A 23,879-nucleotide genomic window follows, 5' to 3' on the forward strand; every position below is an offset into this window, starting at 1 on the left:
TATAAAGCAAACCTAGCATATACAGCAATCTAAGTCAGTACTAAGGCCAGACAAGTATATAGGTAATTATTTGCTATGTTACGAGTTTGGATACTTTGCAGAAGCTTTTACCAAAGACTTTCATATGTAAGTAAACAATGATCTTGTCCTCATTTTGGTGCAAACCTTTATGTGAACCTCTCTGGTTGCCATGGTCGCAAATAATCCCGTTATCTCGATGGCAAAACAACAATCTGAGAATTTACTTTAGGACCAAAGACTAATTTCCAGGTAATATGAGGAGTTGGTTCCTGGTGACTCCTCGTCTCATAAGAACCATGTAATGCAATTGTTTGATATTACATCACTTGATGCCTTTGGTTGGGATGCAACTGCTGTGTGCCGGGCACTTGTGGGTTTAGAACAGGTGCAATGGGGGTCCATACCCTGCACCCCCTTTTTGTTTAATACTTACTCAGAGGAGCCCCGTGTCAGCAGCATACTAGTTTAATGTTTGACTCCTGAGAAACATATATTCAGAAGATGGTAACTATGAGCCGGGAAAATCTCTGCTATGTAATGTTCTATATGTCAGTCTAATCAGCACCAGGCCAGAGTAGGTAGAACGCTGCTTCCCCTTATGGCCAGGGGCTGCAACTGCTATGGGCCCAGCCTCTGGTGGGGCGCAACATCCCAGCAGGCAATCCCCTGCACCCTTATGAATTGTTATTATGTATATTTTTAATTAGTAGTCTGGTGCATTCGCTGCAGCACTGAGTGGGAGCTGTCAGATTGTCTTCCTGTCTGGTGGGGATGGAGCACAGATACGGTCAGACACCTAGACCTCCTCACAGTAGAGGGCGCTGCAGCACTGAGTGGGGGCTGGCAGATGGTCTTCCTGTCTGGTGGGGAAGGAGGGGGGATGGAGCACACATAAGTTCATACACCTAGACCGCCTCACAGTAGAGGGCACTGCAGCACTGAGTGGGGGCTGGCAGATTGTCTTCCTGCCTGGTGGGGAAGGAGGAGGGGATGGAGCACAGATAAGGTCAGACACCTAGACCTCCTCACAGTAGAGGGCGCTGCAGCACTGAGTGGGGGCTGGCAGATTGTCTTCCTGCCTGGTGGGGAAGGAGGAGGGGATGGAGCACAGATAAGGTCAGACACCTAGACCCCCTCACAGTAGAGGGCGCTGCAGCACTGAGTAGGGGCTGGCAGATTGTCTTCCTGTCTGGTAGGGAAGGAGATGGGGATGGAGCACAGATAAGGTCAGACACCTTGACCGCCTCACAGTAGAGGGCGCTGCAGCACTGAGTGGGGGCTGGCAGATTGTCTTCCTGTCTGGTGGGGAAGGAGGTGGGGATGGAGCACAGCTAAGATCAGACACCTAGACTGACTCACAGTAGAGGGCGCTGCAGCACTGAGTGGGGGCTGGCAGTTTGTCTTCCTGCCTGGTGGGGAAGGAGGAGGGGATGGAGCACAGATAAGGTCAGACACCTAGACCCCCTCACAGTAGAGGGCGCTGCAGCACTGAGTAGGGGCTGGCAGATTGTCTTCCTGTCTGGTAGGGAAGGAGATGGGGATGGAGCACAGATAAGGTCAGACACCTTGACCGCCTCACAGTAGAGGGCGCTGCAGCACTGAGTGGGGGCTGGCAGATTGTCTTCCTGTCTGGTGGGGAAGGAGGTAGGGATGGAGCACAGCTAAGATCAGACACCTAGACTGACTCACAGTAGAGGGCGCTGCAGCACTGAGTGGGGGCTGGCAGTTTGTCTTCCTGTCTGGTGGGGAAGGAGGTGGGGATGGAGCACAGATAAGGTCAGACACCTAGACCGCCTCACAGTAGAGGGCGCTGCAGCACTGAGCGGGTGCTGGCAGATTGTCTTCCTGTCTGGTGGGGAAGGAGGTGGGGATGGAGCACAGATAAGGTCAGACACCTAGACCGCCTCACAGTAGAGGGCGCTGCAGCACTGAGCAGGGGCTGGCAGATTGTCTTCCTGTCTGGTAGGGAAGGAGGTGGGGATGGAGCACAGATACGGTCAGACACCTAGACCGCCGCAAAGTAGAGGGTGCTGCAGCACTGAGCGGGGGCTGGCAGATTGTCTTCCTGTCTGGTAGGGAAGGAGGTGGGGATGGAGCAGACACCTAGACTGTGTGATCAGCTGTGTGTGTGTCCGATGGACCCGGCTGGTGTGATCAACTGTTTGTATTCATGGGAACCGGCTGGCAGGGGCAAACGCAGGATTTTCAGAAGGGGGTTACCAGAGGGGCGGAGCAAAGCACGGAGATGGATACTTAGGTGACCCAGTATATGCCGGGTCAGTTAAAGTATTATAGATAGACTAAATGTATAGAAATAATAATAATTAAAAAAAATATATATATATATATATATATATATATATATATATATATATATATATATATATATATATATATATAGAAGGTGGTGGTGCGGCACTCGTGACACTTTCTCAGCAACAGGAAAGTAACGCCAGTCAAGTTTGCATCAACGTTTCAAATTTAATTTGTCATCATCCTGATGACAAATTAAATTTGAAACGTTGATGCAAACTTGACTGGCGTTACTTTCCTGTTGCTGAGAAAGTGTCACGAGTGCCGCACCACCACCTTCTATATTTGCTCTTGCTGAGCTGTGGAGGCACCGACCGCTAACTACCTTTATTATTTGGAGTGCCGGACCCTACATTTGTATATATATATACACATACATATGCGGGGGGTGGCGGCACTCAGAAAAAAAGAGACGAACAGCGGGTATAGTACCAACGTTTCAAAACCCTTAGGTTTTTTTATCAAGGTGCAGCGAGAACAACTTACAAGCGTCAGTGATCTTACCTAAGTAGAGACTGGCTCCATTCATGTCCAGCGTCGGCGCCGGCGGGGGAGGCGCCGGGTGATGACGTCATCTCCCCTCAGCGCGCTTGCTGGGGGCACGGCAGGAGGCCGGTCCTGGTGAACCAATTGCAGTCAAAGCAATGACGTTTTGCTGAAAACAATATGATAACAGTGTGAAAAGCAGTGCAAATCATAATAACAATAACTCAGTGTGAAAGTGAACAAAGACATCAAAGCATATGTTGCATGAGAGGGTGCCTAACAAATTAGAATAGTGATGAAAAAATTAATATAGAAAAGTTACTGCAGCAGAAACAATATGCAATCACATAGACAATATTTATATGAGGGGTTCTCTGTTGGAAAGCAATATTAGTATATTAAGTCAAGTGATTGGGTCTGTTAAGATAATGTCTTAGGTGGAATCCTGATAGCTTTGTAGCCATCCGATATCGGTAGTGATCAGTGTTTATATCATAAAAAGCAGCTCAGCCCCAGGTTTTCATTCAGCCCCTTAGGGGCAAGGGTGTCCAACATGAAAATCCAGCGGCTTTCCTTCTGGAGCAACATCAGGGATCTGTTACCCCCTCTGACTGGTGGTGGCACATGGTCGATTATTTTGTGCCGCAGGGATGTGATGGGGTGTTTGGCTTCACTAAAATGTCGAGCGACTGGCTGTTCACTTTTGCCAGTAATGATCGCGCTCTTGATTGCCGATCAATGGGCAGCTGCTCGCTCTTTAAAAGTGCGGTCGGTTTTGCCGACATAGTGTCGGCCGCACGGACAGCTAATTAAATATATGACATATTTGCTCATACATCCGAGCCGGTGTCTGATTTTAAAATTTTTTTCCACTGTATGGATGGTAAAATACATCTCCTGGAATCATATGGCTGCATGTCGTACAACCACAACAACGGTAGCACCCTGGCTTAGGTGTCCCCAAGAAGGTTGTCGAATCTTTTATTGGGTATTGTATGTTGTTGTGTACTAACAGATCTTTAAGGTTTTTCCCTCTCTTGTAGGCGCTCATTAAATTTTTTGATTGTAGGGCCGGTAATGAATGATCTGTTTGGATGATTGGCCAATGCTTTTTCCCTATACGATCTATGTTATTACTATGGGTATGGTAGGTTTTGACCCATATGTGTTTGTTTTGCTGATTTTTTGCGTTTTTTTGTATTAAAGTAGATGCTCTGGTCATAGCAGCGATGTTATTCTTAGTTCGGAGGATTTCTTCTTGAGGATATCCTCTCTGCACAAACTTTTGGGCCATCTTGTCAAGTGCTGGTAGAACCTCGCTCTCATCACTGGTGATTCTACGCACTCGCAGCATTTGTGTGTGAGGTAATGCCCTGATCAGAGGTGTTGGATGATGACTGGTAGCAAGTATACACATACATACATATATATACATACTATATATACATAAAGAGGCATCAACAGCAGTGTAGGCCCCTGGGCATAACAATGTATTGGGGACCCTACCGATCCTCCAGCGTTAGGGTTGGGGGAAGCTTTGATGTCCTGCAGGTGGTAGGGGGTATTATATCAACCGCTCAGCATGTAGGGCCTGGATCAGTAATTTCCACTAATTACCCCTTTAAAGCACATATGGTGGGAGATGGGGTGGGAGAAAGGGGCATTGGGCTGAATGAAGGGGTCCCAATACATAACTTGCAGGGTGGTAGAGGATGTTTATTACGCAGAGGAGGGGTGTATAGTGGAGTGGGCTTATTATTCATAATTTTCTGGTGGGAGGACAGCTTGCTTGACTGCAGATATCTCCAGTTCCCGGAAATAGATTTCTTAGATTTTAAAGGAATTCAAATCTAGAGCATCCCCCCTACCAAATGGTATTGGGGACTAAGGGATCAGAGTTCAGGAGGTAGAGCAATCTGCCAATAAGCATTTTAACTACATACCAGGTGTGTGGAGCTGGAGCAGTATCCAGCTGCTGGAAGGCTGATATCTCTGGTTCTGGGAACAGTAGAGACAAGCTACTAGTGTCCATCAATGGTGGAGAGCCCCACCTTTTGGAATATATCCTCAGAAAAACTCTAAAAGTCAGACAGAACCTCAAATATCTGACTGGCAAGACCAATTAACAGGTTTGGATGGGGACCACTGCTTTGAAGTCAGATATATCCGGTTCCCAAGGGCCAATTTTTTAAATTCTTGTACCCATGGAAAGAGGGGACCCTCAGCTTTCAGCCTAGGGCCCTAAGACTCCTGGGGGATTTTCTGGGTACTCAAAAACCCCCCTGCGTGTGCTACTGGCTGGTGTGATAAGCTGTGTGTGATGGACCCAGCCAGCGTGATCAGCTGTGTGTGATGGACCCAGCCAGCGTGACCAGCTGTGTATGTCCGATGGACCCGGACAGTGTGATCAGCTGCGTGTGTCAGAAGGACCCGGACAGTGTGATCAGCTGTGTGCATCTGATGGACCCAGCCATTGTGATCAGCTGCATGTGTGCGATGGACCCAGCCGGTGTGATCAGCTGAGTGTGTCTGATGGACCTGGCCATTGTGATCAGCTGTGTGTGCATCTGATGGACCCAGCCAGTGTGATCAGCTGCATGTGTGCGATGGACCCAGCCGGTGTGATCAGCTGAGTGTGTCTGATGGACCTGGCCATTGTGATCAGCTGTGTGTGCATCTGATGGACCCAGCCAGTGTGATCAGCTGCATGTGTGCGATGGACCCAGCCGGTGTGATCAGCTGCGTGTGTCCAATGGACCTGGCCGGCGTGATCAGCTGTGTGTGTGTCTGATGGACCCAGCCACTGTGATCAGCTGTGTGCATCTGATGGACCCAGCCAGTGTGATCAGCTGTGTGTGTGTGTGTGTGTGTCCTATGGACCTGGCCAGTGTGATCAGCTGTGTGTGCATCTGATGGACCCGGCCAGTGTGATCAGCTGCATGTGTGTGATGGACCCGGCCGATGTGATCAGCTGAGTGTGTGTCCGATGGACCCGGTCAGTGTGATCAGCTGCGTGTGTGCGATGGACCTGGCCGGCGTGATCATCTGTGTGTGTCCGATGGACCTGGCCAGTGTGATCAGCTGTGTATGTCTGATGGACCCGGCCAGTGTGATCAGCTGCGGGTGTCTGATGGACCCGGCCAGTGTGATCAGCTGTGTATGTCTGATGGACCCGGCCAGTGTGATCAGCTGTGTGTGTCTGATGGACCCGGCCAGTGTGGTCAGCTGAGTGTGTGTTTGATGGACCCAGCCGGTGTGATCAGCTGAGTGTGTGTCCAATGGACCCGGTCAGTGTGATCAGCTGCGTGTGTGTCTGATGGATCCAGCCGGTGTGATCAGCTGTGTGTGTCGGATGGACCCGGATAGTGTGATCAGCTGTGTGTGTGTATGATGGACCCGGCCAGTGTGATCAGCTGTGTGTGTCTGATGGACCCGGCCAGTGTGATCGGCTGTGTGTGTCTGCTGGACCCGGCCAGTGTGATCAGCTGTGTGTATAATGGACCCGGCCAGTGTGATCAGCTGCGTGTCTGATGGACCCGGCCAGTGTGATCAGCTGTGTGTGTCTGATGGACCCGGCCAGTGTGGTCAGCTGAGTGTGTGTTTGATGGACCCAGCCGGTGTGATCAGCTGAGTGTGTGTCCAATGGACCCGGTCAGTGTGATCAGCTGCGTGTGTGTCTGATGGATCCAGCCGGTGTGATCAGCTGTGTGTGTCGGATGTACCTGGCCAGTGTGATCAGCTGTGTGTGTCCCATGGACCCAGCCGGTGTGATCAGCTGTGTGTGTCCGATGGACCCGGTCATTGGGATCAGCTGTGTTTGTGTCCAATGGACCCGGCAAGTGTGATCAGCTGTGTGTCCCCGATGGACTCGGCCAGTGTGGTCAGCTGTGTGTGTCCGATGGACCCGGCCAGTGTGATCAGCTGTGTTTGTGTCCAGTGGACCCAGCCAGTGTGATCAGCTGTGTTTTTGTCCAATGGACCCAGCAAGTGTGATCAGCGGTGTGTGCCCGATGGACCCAGCCAGTGTGATCAGCTGTGTTTGTGTCCATTGGACCCGGCAAGTGTGATCAGCTGTGTGTGTCCGATGGAACCGGCCAGTGTGATCAGCTGTGTGTGTGTCTGATGGAACCGGCCAGTGTGATCAGCTGTGTGTGTGTCCAATGGACCCGGCCAGTGTGATCAGCTGCGTGTCTGATGGACCCGGCCAGTGTGATCAGCTGCGTGTCTGATGGACCCGGCCAGTGTGATCAGCTGTGTGTGTCGGATGGACCCGGATAGTGTGATCAGCTGTGTGTGTGTATGATGGACCCGGCCAGTGTGATCAGCTGTGTGTGTCTGATGGACCCGGCCAGTGTGATCAGCTGTGTGTGTCTGATGGACCCGGCCAGTGTGATCAGCTGTGTGTGTCGGATGGACCCGGATAGTGTGATCAGCTGTGTGTGTGTATGATGGACCCGGCCAGTGTGAACAGCTGTGTGTGTCTGATGGACCCGGCCAGTGTGATCGGCTGTGTGTGTCTGCTGGACCCGGCCAGTGTGATCAGCTGTGTGTATAATGGACCCGGCCAGTGTGATCAGCTGCGTGTCTGATGGACCCGGCCAGTGTGATCAGCTGCGTGTCTGATGGACCCGGCCAGTGTGATCAGCTGCGTGTCTGATGGACCCGGCCAGTGTGATCAGCTGTGTGTGTCTGATGGACCTGGCCAGTGAGAGTACAGGCAGTGGTGGCAGCAATGTGATTTCAGTCATGCATGCTTAGCACACAATTAAGGTGTTTTTTATGAAAAACTGTCGAATAAGGCTGCAGAGTGGCACCGCAGGGACAGGGCTATCTCGGAAGCTCTGTCCCTGCATGCGATCTGTGTGATGTAGTCTATTATCGCATTGCGAGTTGAGCCGATATTATCTCATCTGCATCCGCAGATGAGGATGGTCATAAATCGGTCCCCAAAACTCTGAGAGTGTCCGTATGCGCACAGTGATCTATCCGGGACAGAAATAGCCCCTGAATGAGAAGTCCAATACAACGGATTTGCCAAATATGGTATTAAGGTGCCCATTCACGGTGTCTTCTGGCTCATCATACGCATAAAGGGTAATAGATTCTGCCCACAGCTGTTACATTGTTGCAACAAACTCAATAATTGCTTTAACAAGATACAGCTTGAAGATGAATCATACAATATCCTGCAAATGGTTGTGTTATCTATTGCAGTAACCAATCAGCTTCTAATGTACACGTTACAGGCTGTGTTCGAAAAATGACAGTTAGGATCTGATTGGCTGGTATTTAATCGCTTACAATTCTATGTCTTGTACAGCTCCGATAAATTCCCCTCCCAATAGAATGAACGGTGACGTTCCCTTTAAACAACTTCATTAATTAGGAACTCAGCATCACCATCACTGTTGCTGTTGTACCCATTGTTGTCAGGGGGCTTTTTTAGAAACAATGGGCATTAACAAGGTTTTAATGGGAGATGTAATAGACATGCTCAGTGGCGTGCACGGGACACGGGCTGTAAGCATTGTGTTCCGTGACGTGTACAATACATGTAAGTACCGCTAAGTACACCTCAGCGCGATAGCGTCGAGTAATCACTGTTTTTACAATTGAAAGTTGTTTACCCAACAGCAGAACCCTCTCTGCTGATCTGAAAAATAAATATATTCAAACACCAGCTGGATAATAGACAGATAATTGAAACATAGTTTAAACCTTTGATTTACAGATGGTGCAGCATCCACCCCCCCCCCCCCCCCCTCCTCACCCTCCCGCATGAGGGGAATGCAGCGATGCCAGTCATACGGAAATCTCTGGGAATATCTATAAAATATAAAGCTATTGAAAAAACAACTATTAAAGAATTTCTAGTGCTCATTGGGCCAGATGTACTAAGCTTTAAAAGTGGTGAGAGATAAACGAGCAGCCAATCAGTCCATAACTGTCATTTTTTTGGAACAGCAGATAACATGGCAGTTGGGAGACACTTTATCTCTCTGCACTTTCGCACTTTTTTGAAGCTTAGTACATCTTGCTCACAAAGGGAAAGTCTTTATATTTAATGTAGTTATATACCCGTCTGCCATAATAAATAAAACCACCCGTCTGCCACAGTAACATGCACATGATCGCCAGCAGCAAAATCCTATTGTATCAGAACCGCTGTATGCGCCTTTGTCTTAAACTAAAGGGCAAGTACGCAGCAACGCGAAAGATTTCTCAGCACAAATTGGAAAGCTGGACACAAAGGCGGCTCTGGGAGTGCGGCCGGGGTGTCAAGGATAGTTAATGGAGCCGCCTTTATCCTGGCAAAGTTTGCTGCTTCGTTATATTCAGCGGGAATATTGGGTCCATGGGTCAATACTCAGTATATTACTTCATAGAACAATTAGCATAAAAGTATTGTCCGGCTCGGAGCTCCCGCACATGAGACAATAATCCTGCGAGCAAACGTCACCGTCACCTTCAAATGTGCAGTTTGCGCATATGCACAGCACACCGTACGTATGCGCTGCTGACCGATAATTGCTCATGCTGGGAATTCACAGGGAACAGCTTTTTATTTTGGAAACAGTCTGGATTTTTCAATCACAAGATAATTTTTACATCATAGAGAACCCAGATATATTGGGGAGGGGACAGGGGTGACGGGCAACTCTCAGCCTGGGGGTCAGACACCAGCAAGTGGCCCAGTTATTTTACCAGCAAAAATGCAATGTAAACATAGGCGTGGCAATGTTGGGGATATGGTTTTTTAGTGGGGTGTCCTTTCTATAGCTAATTAATAAATAATTAACTATTACCCCCACAGTTCCAATGCCCCACCTTGATTAAAAAACGATTGTGTTCAGTTTGTACTCCCATACTTAGGAAATATTCCGTGGCATGTATTCCTACTTCGTGACCTATACTCGTGTATAAGGCCTCGACATCGCACGCACAAAGCCACGTGTTTTCTAGTTTGTTTAGAATGTCCATCGTATCTCTTGTATACGATGGCAATTCTATAACAAATTTCCTTAAATGGGAGTCCACATACATGCTTGCCCTTTCTGTTAGATTGTCAATTCCGGACACTATGGGTCTTCCAGGGGGTTGTTTGTCATTTTTGTGGACTTCGGGGAGTGCGTAAATCGTGGATATTTTGGGGTGCTCCACCCAAAGAAAGTCACGATCTTGTTTGTCAATAACACCACTTTGAAATGCTCTCGTGATTATATTTTGGTATTCTTGTAGGAAATTAGGCATTGGGTTCACAAGAAGGCGCTTGTAGCAGTTTTTGTCATTTAGTTGCCTATTTCTTTCTTTAATATAATCCTCTTTTGCCCACAAGATGACCTTTCCCCCCTTGTCTGAGGGTTTTATTATTACATCTGTCCAAGATTTTATTTCGTCTAGAGCTTTCCTCTCTTCCCTACTCATGTTGTCTCTTGTAGGAGGGTAATGTTGTTTCATTAATATGTCTAGATCTTTTGATACAAGATCTTGGTATATCTGTACTTGTGGACAGATGTATGGTGAGGGTGTGAATTTTGATTTTTTTTTTTCTATTTCTTTCTCTTTCTTTAGAGAGGGATTTCTTGATTCTTCCTCTAATTCTTCTAAAGCCTCCAGTGCTTCTTTTTCCTGTTGGTTCCAACTTCCATCTTCTATGGTGTCTTCTTGGGTTGTACAAAATTTTTTCTTTAATAGCAGTTTTCTAGTGAAAAGGTGGAGATCTTTCTCCAGTTCGAATCTATCCATATTTTTGGAGGGCGAGAAACTAAGTCCTTTTGAGAGTACACTAATTTGATCTTTATTTAGCACCCTATCTGTTAAATTGATAATTTGTAGATGGTTTTCTCTACTTTCTAGTATCTCTTGTAGTTTTTGTTTTTCCTCCTGACTGTTTTCTCTTCCCATTCTCTCCTGTCCCTTTTTCTTTGATTTCTTTGATCCTCTTCTGGTTTTCTGCCCAGTCCGTTTGTGGTGTTCCGGCCTCCCCCTAAAAAATGTTGTTTGCTCCTTTGAGAGTAACTGGTGGTTTCTGACAGTTCGCCTTCAGAGGATTCCATCTCCGAAGTATTATATCCTGATGCACTTTGTTCCTCATTATTTGATCTTTTAAAGTTCCATCTGAAAATTTACGTTTTTCTCCTTTCCTGTAGGATTTTCTCAAAACTGTCTACTTCTCCTCTAAGTCTTTCATACATCTTTCTAAATTGCTCTGAGTTTTCATGATCTTTAAGTTTTTCACTGATTTTACTGATATCTTTCGTGACTTTCTCCATCTTGCGTGTCTCTTTCTTTATGTGTATTTGTATTAATTCTCTTGAGCATTTGAGGAGGGATATCTCCCACTCCATTTCCAGATCTTCCTCGATCTCGTATGCTGGGGTTAGCTTCGGTCTTAGGCCTCTCGGTACCAGCTGTTGTTTGATATAATTTTCTAGGGTGATCTTACTTTATATTGTTTTTGTTTGTTTGTACATAAGATCTTTCAGGGTGAATAGATCGTCTGTCCATCTAGTAGGTTGATTCGGCTGTTCTCCTCCTATTGTATCACCAAAGAGGGTTTCAGTCTCGCCCATCCATCGATCTCGTCGACTAAAGGAGTCAGAAAGAACCCCCTTAATCCAGCGGGTGCATGTGCATATAAGCGGGTGCATGCAGTGTGAAGCAAAGATGTCATGCTGCACCTAGTTCATCATGCCCGCCCACCTGCATGTCTGACTCTAACAATACCCCAGACCACCGGGGAAGGGGGGGCTTCAAGCTTTTTTTACCCATACCCTTTCAAACCTACTGTAGACTCTGTCTCTGCTTTTCCTCACCCTCTCTTTCCTCTTTCTCTTCCCCCCACTATCTTTATCCAGAGGCGGAGAAGGCTTCTGCTATAGTATTAAGTGGTACTGTATAGCCCTGTCCAGGGGATATGTTAAACTTAGGGGCAGATTCTATTAGCCAACTGCCCTGAGCTATTCAATAACTGAAATACTCTGTGCAGTAATCCCTAGACATATGGTAAGTCCATAGCTCTGCACACATATCCCAGGACCTAGATCTGGCTGCTAGAGGTACCTACATGTTATTTCTCACCAGATATTGACTACCATCAGGCTACCCATCCCATCTCTCCCTTTTTTTAAATCAAATGGACCAATTGTCCATATCTTGGCACAAATTCTAAGTGTGTACGGTTTCAAAATCGAGGTTGACATATTGCCCTGAATTCAGTGTCGCACTTTACTACTAATTGATTTTTGAGACATCACACCTCATTGTAGATCAAGGGATCTTGTGGAAAAAGTCAGTTTTAAGGATCCATGTATCATCATATTTATGATTTGTTTCTTATTTGTCTGAACCCCTGAGGAAGTCTTTTTTAAGACGAAACGCGTTGCGATTCAACCATTGTTCTGAAAAAAAAAATTCAGATGTGAATCATGGAATTTTATTAAAAACATTCGATTTTTATTATTACAAGTTGTACACTTTTATTCAGTCCAAACTAGCGGTGAAAATCTATTAGGTGGTGGATAACTTAAGCGCTCTCTATACACTCCATTTCTACCCTCATTCTGTCTCCTACTAACGGGGGATTTATAGAGTAGCTGCTGTACCTTATAGGGCGCAATTGGGGTCATTTTTTGTTTTATATATAAATATATATATATATATATAAGGGCGCTCTTCACACTGGCATAAGGGGGCATAAGTATGTGTTTCTCCTGACGACGGGGAGACTGATCCCTGAAACGTTGAGGTAATAAAATTCGCTACTTTTTAAGAAGTCCTTGCAGTGCCGTTTTTGGAACCATGCTAGTGGAACCCAGGGCTTTATATATATATATATATATATGACGAGAGTAAAGGATGGCACTCAGGAGACTCGGTAAAACGTGCTGTATTAAAACGTGCAAAAGAGGACCAACGTTTCGGGGTGTATACCCCTTTGTCAAGGTGCTAGTGAGAACTAGCACCTTGACAAAGGGGTATACACCCCGAAACGTTGGTCCTCTTTTGCACGTTTTAATACAGCACGTTTTACCGAGTCTCCTGAGTGCCATCCTTTACTCTCGTCATACCCATCCCCCTGTGGAAGGGCACCGGGGCAGCTGACCAAGTTAGTGGAGTGCCGGGCCGCAGAAGCTCTCTCTATATATATATATATATATATATATATATATTGCTACAGATGCCTGGGATGCCGGACCTGCAGCTCTGTGACCGCTTCTTCATTTTTTTGCCATCCCCTTACTGGAAAAAAATATTACATTAACACAAATTGACATGTACCACCAGGTTTGTTGTTTATCTACTTACCTGCCCATGTGGCAAGAGCTATGTTGGTAAAACTGACAGGACGATAAAGGAACGCATGGCTCTCCATCGCTCCTCTATTAAAAAAGCCTTAGAGACTGGCTCAAGTGACCAACCGGTGGCACGCCATTTTTTGCAGGCTGGCCACAATATTCCATCAATGAAATTTATTCTTATTGATCATATCCCTTTCTCAATTAGAAGAGGTGATAGATCACTTAAACTATTACAGTGCGAGACCACCTGGATATATCGCCTTCAAACTTTGGCTCCTAAGGGCCTTAATGAATACTTGGGTCTCAAATGCCTCTTATAATACTTTTTTGATATTTTGATAGTATGAGTACATTTTTCAGTGTGACTTCCTCATCAGCAGTGACGTGATAGTTTTTCCCCCCTTTTTTTTCCCCCTTTTCATCTGAGAAGTAATTAACAATAGCTAATTATGAAACTCCTTTATTATATGTGCCTGCTAAACTATGACATTATTTATTTTAATCTTTATTCTTGTTTTCTTTTATGCCAGTTTTTCACATGTCTTTTGTTGGTGTTAATAAAGTTTTTCTCTATGTTTAGATCCCTATCTCCCTGACAACGGGGGCCGTTTGGACGGCATGACGCACATACGTCCGTGCGCAGATACGTCATACAGCGCACGTTGATGACGTGTGCGGAAGTGAATGAACGGTGTCCGGACTGGGAGGAGGGACATGCACTGGTATGTATGTATTTAAATGTTCATTTTGTATGTATACCTTTGACCTGATGACGAGGTAATAAACGCCTCGAAACGTTGCCGTAATCCTGACTGTATCTGAATTATTTGGAGTGCCGCCGAAAGTGTATTTATATATATATATCTATATATATATAGGTAGAGGATGGATGGCACTCCACACAAAAGATAAAGAAGATAGCTGGCCGGGGTGCACACGCAGGGGGGGTATGCAGGAGACGTATCGTGGCACACTCTCGGACTTGTGAAAGAAAGGGTCAACACTCAGAGGTATATAGATATATATATATATATACTAGGTGATTCATCGTGCCCTATGGACGCTCTTCACACCGGCATAAGGGGCTGCGCCCCCTTAATTTGTGAACGTTTGTATTGTGAGAAATATGGTAAGAATTGTATGACAGATGCCTGTATTGCAACTTGAGTTATAGGTGAAATGTGATAAATAAAGAGCATATGATTTGGAAGGGGGTGTGCATTGTTTTGTTTAATTAAAAAGCGGTTACAGAGTAAGATGTACATTGATAGTGTGAAGGGTACAGTAACATTTGTGGGTGTGGGGGGGGGGTGCGTGCGTGTTGTTGAGGTGTGTGTGTGTGTGCAATAGTATAGTAGGGTGTTTTTGGGTCAGCGGCTCTCCACTGGCGGAGGTTACGACACAGGAAAACTGGAGGCTGGGTAGTGATAGGGGTGTGTGGGCATAAGGGGGACTAAAGAGGAGGGTGGGGGACACTGTGCAGCTTCTGCCAGTGAATGAAGGTCCAGCGTGGCAGCACAGGAGTACAGGACGGTGCCCCTAAGTCAGTGTCTCCTCCTACTGGGTGGGAGTTAGGGTGCATGAGAGTAGGAGGCTGGGTGGTAAAGCATGATAGGGGAATGTGGGCAACACAGGGTGAGCAGGTCCCCACTGGTGGAAGTTACGGGGCAGGAGAACAGGAGGCAGGGCAGTGATAGAGGTGTGTGGGCATGAGGGGTAGTAAAGGTTTTTGGCTGTTGCAGAGTAGGGATGGGCATTGGTGCAGACGCCATCGATGGTCGCGAATCGTGGGAGGGGGTGTCGCGGGTTGGTGCTTTGGGGGGTGCTGGCAGAGGGGGGGTGCGGGAGTAATGGTGGATGGTGGGTGTGTACTGTAGCCCTGGCTGTGCAAGGGGAGGTGATGTGTATAATGCTGGGCGGGAACGTTATACACATAGAACACTGGTCTTTTGCCTAGGGGGGCGGGTTTGTGTATCCCGCTGGGTGGGAACGTTATATACACAGGGGATGAGTGACAGATCTGGCTAAATATATAAGAGATATATAGGCAGAACAGGTGGCACTCAGAGCTGTTGTAACAGTGTAGGTTTAATGAGGCAACCTGCTTTTAGGAGCGCCAATTTATCAAGCCAATACAACAATATATATATATTAGGTGGCCAATGCGAAAATTTCCTATGCAAATAAAATATGATTAATTTTATAGCAAGGTTGGTGTTTTGTTTTTGGATGAAAGAAGAACCGGTTCATTTGTAGCCATTTTGAGTAGCCAAGCAAAACTGAACAGTATCGATGCATCCAAGTAAAGAACTCTTGGGCCAAAAGTAAACTTTTCTACTTGATATATAAACAAACAATTCAATGTGCAATTGTACATGTAAATTATCAATTCATCAGAAGTGGAGAACTTAATCTTTGAAATGGTTCCTCATTTATGGATTTTGGTTAAAGATGAAGGGATAAAAAGGGATCGTAATTTTTGCACGGGCCACCTTCGTAGGTTTTATTTCTTTTTCCTTACATTTAAGATATACCTCAGGAGGAGCCCTTCTCCTCTTATTATAAAAAAAGAGGTCCAGTACTCTGGGTGACCTGTCTGCAGAGACATTTTAGGATGTGTCAGTGTCTGTGTGTAGAAGCCTCTGCTGCAATCCCCACTGCTGGCTGCACCTGAGGTTCGGAAGGTAAGCAGTCTTTCTTTGTGTTGCCTTTGTATGCCCCAACTTTTAGTCCCCAGCTGCAGCTTTGAAGCAGGGATGTAGCCGGTCGGCCTTCTCCATATTGTAGTGAGGTCCGCACTTGTCCTGCTGCAGCTGCACGGAGTTCTGGGACTCTGCTGCCGGACAGCATGCGTGTCAGTGGCTAGACTCCGACTGGGGCCAGGTGTCACGTGCGCACATTGTGCAGCGAGGCTGAGCTGCAGGTGGTCTAATTAGCTGAGCAGGCTTTGTTTTAAGTGTCAGGAACAGAGACTGTGCAGCGGTCTGGTAGCTGAACCAGCAGTAAAGTACCAGTGCTGCTAGTGTTATTAGCACATGGAATCCATGTTTTCCATACACTGAGCTTATCCGGGGTAGCGGGAAAGTGAGGGGGGAGCTTACTGCTGCAAAGTCAATATTTAACGTTGATTTTTAAACAAACAATACAATGTGCAATTGTAAATTCGTCACAAGCGGAGAACTTAATCTACAAAATGGTACCTAACTAATCGAATTTTGTTAAGTATGAAGGGTGAAAATTCACCTTCTAGAAATATATACTGTATATTATGATTATTAGGGTTCTATATTTTTCTCATGTTATGCAATGCATGGAGACACGCATAATTCCAGTGGGGAGGTATGTGACACCCCAGCAAAGTAAATAACGTTGACTTGTAAACAAACAATACAATGTGCAATTGTAAATTAACAATTCTTCAGAAGAGGAGAAAGTAATATCTGAAATGGTACCTCATTTATCGATTTTGGTCAAGTATGAAGGTGAGAAAAAGGGAGCATCACAAAAAAAATCACCTTTTAGAAATAATAGAGAGAGAGCGAGAGAGAGAGAAAGAGATGTTGGAAGGTATGCATTACACACATACATATATACACACACACACACACACTATATCATTTATACTTATAACTATTTAATATTCTGGCTTGCTACAAGAATTCAATTAAGTAAAGATACATGCTGTGTTATACATGTACACACTTACAAACAATGTTAAAAATGTTAACCAGGTAACTTACACATATATTTATGTAGTGTGGGAGGAAACCGGAGCACACAGAAGAAACCTACACAAGCATAGGAAAATACACACATTTTACACAGATAGGGCGATGGTGGGAATCCAACCCATGACCTCAGTGCTGTAAGCTATAAATATATGTGCTTTTACCTCCTGCCACCTCAGCAGCATTACAATTGCAGCACCATCCTCTGTTTGGCTTCCACAGCCAGAGGGCTTTGAAATACTTAAATAGTGCCTGAAGCATGATGAACGCAGCTAGCATGAGGGGATGCGGTACACTGTGACAATGTCCATGTTGGCTATGTCCTCATTCAGGACATTTAAAATGCTCTTCAAATGCTGTTATTTAAAAATGTTGTGTTATCTGGCCTAATAAGGCTCCGCCCAGTGTGTACGGCCTGGCTGTGAGCACTTATGTGGGCCCCTCGCATCATCACTGACCGGTACCATTCATTTGCTGGTATTAACTGCAGAGTGGACAGCTTTCCATAGCGTCCTGCTATGGAAAGCCATCCACCCCTGTGAAAATCGCTTGGACAGTCGAAAATCACTTGGAGCGATTTTCAGCCCAGCGATTTTCACCAGACTCGCTTTGCCAGCCACACTTCGGGCACTGGTGACTATTTCCAGTAGATAAAGCGCCACATGCCTGACAGGAAAGGTCCTTTTCAACATAGGGGACCAAGCATTTGCCCAGCCTCATGGTAGTGACAGATGGTGATGCTCTTCCTGTCTAGAAAGAAGGCCAATCCCAGGATAGGGTCACGGCGGGATCCCAGAATTTTTGCCAGATTTGGAATCTGTCAAACCTCCAATTCTGGGATATGAGGATCCAATTATGTATATTGCTGACAATTCTCCTTCCAGTTCCAGCTTCCCTGTTCCCAGTCTGTTGTCTCTTCCCCTTCTAGTCAGGGGCTGTCTGGCAACTTTTAGCCTAGGGGGCAAGTACAGAGCACTGGCCCGAAAAGGGGGTGTGGTCCCTCAAAAGTGGACATGCCCTTAAGCTGACTAGGGCGGTGAGGCAGACCAGGGTGGTGATACTGACACATAGACAGATGCTGACACTGACTCTGACATACAGACAGCTACTGACACATTACACACAGATACAGCCAGATACTTACTGTACAAATGGAAGTTGACACAAATGCTGACACACAGATGCTGAAACACAGACATGTAGACAGATGCTGACAAACAGATACTGATATGCAGACAAATTCTAACACACAGACAGAAGGACATATATTACTGAATACTGACACACGGACACACTGATGCTGACACACTAACCCCTGACACATGGATTGACAATGAAACACAGATCATATACCTCTCACTATCTCCTTCCCTATTTCAATCATATACCTTTCCATCCCTCCCTCATTCACATACTATAATGCCCATTACACATAATGCCACACACCTTAATGCCCATTACACATAATGACACACACCATAAGGCCCATTACACATAATGCCATACACCTTAATACCCATAACATATGCCGCACACATGATGTCCATTACACATAATGCCACACACCTTAATGCCCATTACACATAATGCCACACACCATAAGGCCCATTACACATAATGCCACACACCTTAATGCCCATTACACATAATGCCACACACCATAAGGCCCATTACACATATTGCCATACAACTTAATACCCATAACATATGCCACACACGTGATGTCCATTACATATAAAGCCACACACTTTAATGGCTCCCTCTGCTTTACTAAACTGGTGGCCCTGGTTGCAGGGAAGGTGGGCTGGCATAGCCAGGGCCCATGGCAACGAAAGGGCCCACTGCTGTGGACAGTAGTTCCGCCTCCGTTACGTACACAGTGTCATACACACAAACACATATGGGGCGAAATGTAATAGGGTGCGTTTTTTTAGACTAAAAAAAAATCGCACCAAATCGCACCTTTAAAAATCGCGTTTTTTGCCGCGAATTCGCATATGTAATGAGATGCGAATTAGCGGCAAAAAATGCGATTTGCCGCGATTTCCAGTCATGAAAATGTGCGCATTTTCAGTCATGAAAATGTGCGCATTTTCATATATGCGATTTTGGGTAAAAAAATAAAATTAAAAAAAAAACGGCGTGGGGTCCCCCCTCCAGAGCATAACCAGCCCCGGGCTGAAAGAGCCGGTCCTGGTTTCATAAAATCACAGGAACAAACAAGTTGGGGTTCCGTGCATTTTATAAAACCAGCACCAGGCTCAAGGGCCGGTCCTGGTTCCCAAAATACGGGGGACAAAATGACTAGGGGTCCCCCGTATTTCAAGAACCAGCACCGGGCCCAACCAGCCAGCAGGGTAATGCCACAGCCGGGGGGAGACTTTTTATACAAGTCCCCCCGGCCAAAGCATTTAGCCCTCTGACCGGTCAGCATGGGCAGGGGTCCTGGGGGAGTGGGGACCCCCCCAAAGAAGGGGTCCCCCCCCTCCAGAACTTACCAGCCCATGCTGAAGCCCGGGGCTGTCCTCGATGCCCCTGGGCGGTGGGCATCGAGCTGATATTTGGTGTAAAAAAATAGATCAACTATTGTTTTTTACTGTGGCACTACAAGTGCCAGCAAGCCTCCCCAGCAAGCTGGGACTTGGAGAACCACAAGTCCCAGCCTGCTGGGCATTAAAGGGCCCGCTGGCACTTGTAGTTCCACAGTTAAAAAAATAGTGCACAAAACACACTGACACACATTTTAAATAAAACTTTAATACACACATTACACACATACTAATACTTACCTATCTTCTTCCCGTAGGTAGCCCTGGTCCTGATGTCCTCCGGTCCTGTGTCGGCGTTCCTCTTCATGTCGACGTCCTTCTTGAAGTCGACGTCCCTGTCGGCGATGGCGTCCGGTGTCCGGGTCCGACGAAATCCATGGAGGAAGCTGTGGAAGGAAACCATACTCACCTGTCCCAGCGCGACGTAGTCCAGGTAAGGGTCTTGGAAAAAAAACAAACCGACACCCGAATCCAAGCGGACACGACGGAGACGCACGTGTGTTTGTTTACATCGTGCGGCTCCGCCTCCCGAATGCCGCTATTGGCCGCCTTGCGGCCTAGCGGCTCCTGATTGGCCGCTAGGCCGCAAGGCGGCCAATAGCGGCATTCGAGAGGCGGAGCCGCAAGATGTAAACACCGTGCGTCTCCGTCGTGTCCGCTTGGATTCGGGTGTCGGTTTGTTTTTTTTCCAAGACCCTTACCTGGACTACGTCGCGCTGGGACAGGTGAGTATGGTTTCCTTCCACAGCTTCCTCCATGGATTTCGTCGGAACCGGACACCGGACGCCATCGCCGACAGGGACGTCGACTTCAAGAAGGACGTCGACATGAAGAGGAACGCCGACACAGGACCGGAGGACATCAGGACCAGGGCTACCTACGGGAAGAAGATAGGTAAGTATTAGTATGTGTGTAATGTGTGTATTAAAGTTTTATTTAAAATGTGTGTCAGTGTGTTTTGTGCACTATTTTTTTAACTGTGGAACTAAAAGTGCCAGCGGGCCCTTTAATGCCCAGCAGGCTGGGACTTGTGGTTCTCCAAGTCCCAGCTTGCTGGGGAGGCTTGCTGGCACTTGTAGTGGCACAGTAAAAAACAATAGTTGATCTATTATTTTACACCATTAATCAGCTCGATGCCCACAGCCCAGGGGCATCGAGGACAGCCCCGGGCTTCAGCATGGGCTGGTAAGTTCTGGAGGGGGGGGACCCCTTCTTTGGGGGGGTCCCCACTCCCCCAGGACCCCTGCCCATGCTGACCGGTCAGAGGGCTGAATGCTTTGGCCGGGGGGACTTGTATAAAAAGTCTCCCCCCGGCTGTGGCATTACCCTGCTGGCTGGTTGTGTCCGGTGCTGGTTCTTAAAATACGGGGGACCCCTAGTCATTTTGTCCCCCGTATTTTGGGAACCAGCGCCGGACCTTGAGCCTGGTGCTGGTTTTATAAAATCCAGGGAACCCCAACTTGATTGTTCCTTGGATTTTATTATACCAGCACCGGCTTTTTAAGCCCGGGGCTGGTTATGCTTAGGAGGGGGGACCGCACGACGTTTTTTTTTTTTTTTTTTTTTTTAACTATTTTTTTACAACAGAACCATGCACAGATCTCAATGATCTGTGCATGTTTCTGATAAAAGCGCCAGGCAGAACCTGGTCTATTTTTTTTGCGATTTTTAGTAAGCTTTACTAAAAATCGCAACCCATTAAATATGCGACTTCTATCCTTTTTAATGGGAAAACATCTGGATGCGATTTTTAGTCTAACTAAAAATCGCACCTTTAAAAAATGCGATTTTTCCCGCAAATCGCACCCTATAAAATATGCGATTTTCGGGAAATGCCCGAAAACGGCATATTTTACGGGAAAAATCGCAAAAAAAAAAAAAAACGCCTCCCATTACATTTCGCCCATGATATACAGTCATACATAAATACATACAGACACAAATACATTCACACTCTACAGTCACACATACATAGTCAGATACTTGTACACACATACATGAGTACAGACACAGGAATGTACAATAAAAGATCCTACGTCCTCCTCCCGCCTCTCTCTCATTGATGCTGGGGCCGTGGGACATCCATCTTTCTGTGTCGCCCCCTAACCACGGCCCCACGGTTCCACAGGGATTCCTTTCAAACAGCGCACCAGCTCTACCCAAATTTGCACTTCTGGGTAGCGCTTGACGTGCTGTTATCCCTTGACACTAGAGGTACTGCTGTAGCTCCAGCGTCTGTCTCCTCAAAGGCAGTGGCCATCTTTGGAGGGGCTAGGGGAGGTGGTGGCACACTGGACCACCAGGGCCCTTTTTGCATTTTATAGTGATGGCCCAAGACACTCGGCATCCTGGGGGGCACATGGCACCCTGACGGGCACATGGCACCCTGACACCCGGCCCGGTCCGCCACTGCTCCTAGTCCCAGTGCTGTGTCTCCCCTCCCAGTACCAGTATCCCTGCTCCCAGTCTGCTCTTACTTCCCTTACCAGTCCCAGCAGGCAGCATCCCTGTTCCCAGTCCCAGCATCCCTGCTCCCAGTCTGCTGTCTCTTCCCCTCCCAGTCCCAGCATCCCTGCTTCCAGTTCCAGCATCCCTGCGTACGGTCCTTTATTCCAAGCTTGGCCTGTTCATGCATCATGTTCTGTGGTCCCATACTTAAGTCTCATCAGACAATGGCTTCAGAAATATCTTGCAAATAGTTAATAACTTTCACAAATATTTATTTAGAGAATTACTTCCATGGCATATTTGGCCATCTTGGACAAACACCATAAATCCTGTACATAATAATATATAAACTTGGGATTAGTCGTCGCCACCTTACAAAGTAGTAAATTCCTAAGGAAAACAAGTCGCTCTCTATCTGTAAGTTGTGGAAGATGAAGGAAATCATATTTGCTGTTGAAATGAAGAGATTGGTGAAGGTTACCCCCTTATCTGCTCTTCAGCTAAATCCTCTGGCGCAGCGCGGCGCCTAATTCCTGATAGAGGCAGCGAGAACTAATCAACCAAAGCAAATTGTGTCACTTTGTAAAGTTTAACCATTGTAATCTCACCAAACAATACAAGGACATACACAGCCCACGTGCATCCGCCTGAAGGACGGGGTGTAGGGACATTTAGTATGCGTTCAGTGTGCCGGATCAGCATATGCAAATGCCTAATTATCATCATCGTTACTATAGAACATAAAGATAGATAGATAGATAGATAGACATGACATAGATAGATAGATAGATAGATAGATAGACATGACATAGATAGATAGATAGACATGACATAGATAGATAGATAGATAGACATGACATAGATAGATAGATAGATAGATAGATAGATAGATAGATAGATAGATAGACGTGACATAGATAGATAGATAGATAGATAGATAGATAGACATGACATAGATAAATAGATAGACATGACATAGATAGATAGATTGATAGATAGATAGATAGATAGACATAGATAGATAGGGTACTTGTTTCCTAGCACGGCCACAACGATCATGATCGTGGGCATCGTGAGGAAAAATCGGGGGCATCGCGGCCATCGCATGCACGAAAAAATCGGGTGCGATGGTACCGACGCGATGTCCGCGATTTCCCTATAGGGAACAATGTTAAATGCATCAATTTACCCGCGATGCCCCTGATTTTCCATAGGAATCAATGTTAAATGGCTCAATTGACCCAATTCATCATAGGGAACACTGGTAAATGGGCCAGAAACCCCAAAAACACCGCTGAACAGTGAAATGTCCCCCCAAAAGTGGTTTACGCCACCCCATGATCAACGCGAACCCGAAGCGTGGCGAGCGCAGCGAGCCCGCGAGGGGCGGCGGTACGCGTCCTCCGACCTTTTCATACCCCCACTATCCACGTCGGCGTGGAGTTGAGAATAGAATAGTTTGGCGAGCGCAGCGAGCCACCGAGCCCGAAGCGTGGCGAGCGCAGCGAGCCCCGCGAGGGGACGCGGATACCCGTGAAGCCCGCGAATGGACGCGTTTACCTGTGAAGGTATCCGCGTCCCCTCGCGGGGCTCGCTGCGCTCGCCACACTATTCTATTCTCAACTCCACGCCGACGTGGATAGTGGGGGTATGAAAAGGTCGGAGGACGCGTAGCGCCGCCCCTCGCGGGCTCGCTGCGCTCGCCACGCTTTGGGTTCGCGTTGAGCGTGGGGTGGCGTCAACTACTTTTGGGGGGACATTTCACTGTTCAGGGGTGTTTTATGGGTTTTCTGGCCCATTTACCATTGTTCCCTATGATGATTTGGGTCAATTGAGCCATTTAACATTGATTCCTATGGGAAATCGGGGGCATCGCGAGTAAATTGAGGCATTTAACATTGTTCCCTATGGAGAAATCGGGGGCATCGCGTCTGGACCATTTAAGCCTTTTTTAGCCGCATACGACGCGACCGACGCGATATTGACTTTTTACAATGCATTTCAATGGGAAAATCGGGGGCATCGCGTCGGTC

This window comes from Crinia signifera, chromosome 3, assembly GCF_055691185.1.
Source record: "Crinia signifera chromosome 3, ASM5569118v1, whole genome shotgun sequence".
Classification (NCBI taxonomy): Eukaryota; Metazoa; Chordata; class Amphibia; order Anura; family Myobatrachidae; genus Crinia; species Crinia signifera.